The sequence below is a fragment of the Penaeus monodon genome, unplaced genomic scaffold, assembly GCF_015228065.2.
Source record: "Penaeus monodon isolate SGIC_2016 unplaced genomic scaffold, NSTDA_Pmon_1 PmonScaffold_2478, whole genome shotgun sequence".
Taxonomy (NCBI): domain Eukaryota; kingdom Metazoa; phylum Arthropoda; class Malacostraca; order Decapoda; family Penaeidae; genus Penaeus; species Penaeus monodon.
The window spans coordinates 5,001-10,000 of NW_023655008.1; positions in this window are offsets into that span (position 1 = coordinate 5,001).

Genomic DNA, 5,000 nt, shown 5'->3' on the forward strand with positions numbered 1-5,000 from the left:
CTCCCTTTAAACCCCCTAAGGTCGCCACCTACCATACTCTTTTTGGGGCCCATTATTCGGGTCGCAGTGTGTGTGTGGTGTGTGTTGTTGTGTGTGTGTGTGTGTGTGTGTGTGTGTGTGTGGTGTGTTTTGTGTGGTGTGTGGTGGGGTGTGTGGGGTGTTGTGTGTGAGTGTGTGTGTGTGTATGCACACACTCATACGTGCACCCCCCCCCCACACACACACGCGCGCGGCCGCATAATACACACTCATAAACACACCAATATACATATACACCACTCAATTGGAAAGTATGCGTATGTGTTTTGTTTTTGTGTGTGTGTGTTGTGTGTCTGTTTTGTAAATATGTCTTATATATTTAGTGTTTTTCAAAGCATTTTCCTTTCCCTCCTCCATGGATAAATTACAAACAAAAACTATCTTACTTTGCTCTTTTTGTCTTGCCTTTTGCCCTTCACCCTTTTGTGTCTTTCTCTCTTCCTTTCTTTTGTCTCCAATGAGGGACGTGCAGCCCAGATGACAGCTGGCATGATTATGAATTCAGCCTCATTATTTCGTGGAATACTCCTTTTACTGACGGTCTTCCTTAATGAGGACAAAGATACTTGTTTTTTCCATGAAAATATCCAAAAATCTCTTAGCCCTCGCCACGTTTCCCCGTTTTTGTGAAAGGGATCTTGTAAAACATTTTTTTTCCTTTCTTCTCGTTGCTCCTGTTTACTTTTTTTATAAATTCCATTAGGATCTGTTGGTTTATTTTTTCCTTTTTTTCCCTCCTCTTCCTTCTGACCTTCTCCTGTTTCTTCTTTTTTCTTTCTTCTCTTTTTTTTTCCTTTTATGTTCTTTTTTCTTGTTCCTCTGGTTTGACTCTTGTAAGATAAATTAAATGGCCTGAATCTAAGCACTTAATGTTCATTCACACATCGTAGTACATTCCTATTTTTTGGTTAAAAGTATTTCACACGCGAAAGCATGTCTCAGAGACCCCATCAAATATGCAAGAAGACCCTTTACAAATCACTTTACTAAGATCATAATGGGCACTCGCCATTATACGATGCATGAGTCGTGTTTTTCTTTTCCCTTGACGCGCATCTAGGCTTTTAAAAAGAAGGTCATTCTACCGAGGTAGCTTCTGAGGTGGAAAATGATGCTCTGGCCCAGATGACCTTTATGGAGAGGGACGTGAAAGTTTTGGGAAAATTTTAAGTGATTAACGGGTAAAGTCTTCACAAATTTAAAGGCGTCAAGTTGATTCTTTCTGTAAAGATGAATCAAAGTACTTACAAATTGGAAGATATGTCTTCAATCCATCTATTAAGAAAAGTCCCAAAAATTAGAGACGCCTCCCTTCCAGCAACTATCAATGTCGGAGATGATCTCCACTCTGGAACTTCTTGAATATATAATGGCGTTTGCTGATAAAGCAACACCAGTTCTTTGCTTCTTGAATCACTCCATCTCTAGCGTGTGATTGCTAAAAACCCTATTTTGCTTTTCAAGTTTAAGTAAAAACTTGTCGCAATCATCTTCGGATGATCGTACTAAGCTTATGATTTCTTAACGACCTGTTCCTGAGCTTTAAACCAGATGAAAGCAATTTAGTTCATATATATAGATTAAAAAAACAACAACAACAAAAAAAACATACGTATAAATGAATAAAATATATAAATTTACTACTCGTTGAAAATTATTACTATTACGTAAAAATATGAATTATACCAAGAAGATATTATCAAGAGTTTTTCAAAATTAAACATTTTTAGCCGCAACTGCACAGGAAATGAGTTGCCTAAATTTGGGAAACCCCACAAGAATGCTACCTATTTCATATCTCCATATCCTTGAGTGCTGGCAGAGTATTTTTTACAGACACTTCTAGAGGACGCTCAATAGCAAGGGGTGACATACCGAAAAAAGAGACGGGTGTGCTGTGTTTCTATGGATCATGTATTATGGACTGATGAAGGTAGGTTAATTTGTGAATCAAGTGGGCACAGTATTTCATTATAGATATTGATGAATTCAGAGTACATTTAGATTAATTTATGTATTTGTAATAGAAAGACAGATACAGACCAGCACACACAGTACACACACAATAACGTACACACACACCACACACACACACGCGCACGCGCGCGCGCGCGCGCGGCCGCATATATAACACACTCATACACCCATAAACACACAAAAAATATATACCCACACACATCATATTGGTAAGTATGTGTAGTGGTTTTTTGTGTGTGTGTGTGTGTGTTTTCTGTGTGTTTTGTGCTGCATGTCCGCTTGAAAATTCTATCGACTGCAAAAAAAGCAAGATGTAAAACTTTTTTACTTGTCAAGGAACAAACCTTGGAATCAGAAAGAAAGGCCGACTGGACTGGTCTGACCGCAATCAAGAAATATGTTTAGGGGAAGATCACTTAAACCTTGGGGTTCCTAGCCTGAAGTACGAATCAAAAACCGAGCTCTCCCTCTTGACAAGTGGCGACATACCCTCTTGGTTTGTAGAGATAAGAGGGAAAGAGAGCAAGTGGACACGCACACACACTCCATTCACATTCACACGCATGCACACTCACAAGCACACTCACACGCACACACACGCCCCACACACACACACACGCACAAAACACACCCCACACACCACAACACGCACCACACACACACACACACACACACACACACACACCACACACACACACACACACACACACACACACATACATACACACACAAAACTTCCCACTGTGCACGGATTTTCTCTTCATAAAGCAAGAGGAATGGTCGTGGATGGGCATTTCCCGAGCGTGCCGGAAGGGTCTTTTCAAACACCTTCCATCCCGCCACGAAGCGACAGGACAGGGAGAAAGAGAATTCAAAGTCGCAAAAATTCAGGGAAAAGAGCCAGAGGGTGGAGGCAGAGGAAGGCGGTATCGAAAGTGGCTCGTGAAGGCTTTTTAGTTATTCATGGTTGATTTTTTCGTAAGTTTGTCTCTTTTTTTCGTTTCCATTATAAATGATCTGATCGTGTGACGTGCTTCTTTTATTACTGTAACTAGTATTAGTAGTAATGTGAGAAATTGGGATATTTTTTTGTTTTTTTCAATTCTGAATATTAGTTTTCTTATATTTCGTTCTCATTACCATTGTATCTCCCATTAAATTTTATTATTACGTTATAATTATTATCATCATCATCATCATCATCATCATCATCATCATCATCATCATCATCATCATCATCATCATCATCATCATCATCACCATCATCATCATCGTCGTCATCATCTCATAAATCCTCATCATCATCGTCTCATCATCATCATTATCATCATCATCATTATCATCCATCATCTCATTGTCATCATCATCATCATCATCATCATCATCATCATCATCATCATCATCATCATTATCATCATCATCATCATCATCATCATCATCATCGTCATCATCATCACCATCATCATCATCACATCATCATCATCATCATTATTATCATCATCATCTTTAAATCATCATCATCATCATCGTCGTCATCACTCATCATCCTCATCACCCATCGTCATCATCATCATCATTATCATCATCATGATTATCTTCATCATCATCGTCATCATCATCATCATTATCATCATTTTTGCTTTTGTTATTATCATTGTCATAAATCACATCACTCATCATCATCATCGTTATCATCATCATCATCACTCATCATCATCATCATCATCGCCATCATCATCACCATCATCATCATCAACTCATCATCATCATCGTCGTCGCCCGTTTTCGTCATTATTGTAATTATCATCATCATCATCATGTTGCTGTTGTTATTAATCATTCTATTCTTACTTTCATCATTCCGATTACCTAAGAGATATTTGTTTATCAGTATAACGATCTATGTTATACATATTTGTTATTATATGTATTTCTTTTTTCCAAGTGTATCGACATTGTTTGTCACTATTATCATTACCATGAATTTAATTATAGCGATATGGTCTTCGTTATTACGATCGCCTGATGCCCTCGTGAGATGTAATACTGATGACTCAGCTGATCCATGCTACTCCTTGGCATTTCCACAACGGGTCGTCCAAGAGTAAGATGGAGTTCCCTTTGCATGTGGAATCAGTATCACTGGAGCTTCTTTATGGCCATGATATCATGTGCTTTATTTGCTTCATTACATTGTGAATAGTTCATTTACTGCATTTGCAGTTTCTGATTTCCAGGTCATGCGCCCCCGGACATGCAACAGAGTTTATATAATGTGCCTGCATGTTTTATGGAAATCGGTTTAAGATTACGAAAATTTTCTTAATGATGTCAGTAATTTCCAATACTACTACTGCCCCTATTGCTACACACATTACTACTTCTGTTATTGCCACTGCCTATTACTACTTCTGTTATTGCCACTACTATTCCTACTACCACTAGTACAACTATATCTACTACTTCTAATACTACTAATTATAATGAAAAATGATGATAATGATAAAATAATAGTATTATAGTTTGAGAGGTAATTATAATGATAATAAATTTAAACATTATTATTATGACGATAATTCATTTACCCCGATACATAGCAGCAGGACGGTAAAAGTGTGTGTCAAGGAAACTGGGCGAATTTTTTCATAGGCAACTGATTCATACAGAAATCAGCTTTCTAATGTTACATAGAAAAGAAAAGAAAGAAAAAACCTTATCTCATTAAGCACAATGCCGTATCTTTTGTCTGCAGAATATGACTTCCGAAATCGTTATTTAAACTCAAAAATTTGCCGTGAAGTAATCGACTATCGAACTCTGCAATATAATGTGAATGTCATTTCAACCAAAGAGTTTTTCCTTCAGTTATCGTCCTGCAATCGGGAAAGAGGTCATCCTTGAGAAGAATTTTCTTGAAAGTGAAATATTTGATGAGGTCTTTTGGTTCATTACTTGACATCTATACGGATCATTTTAAATTTATT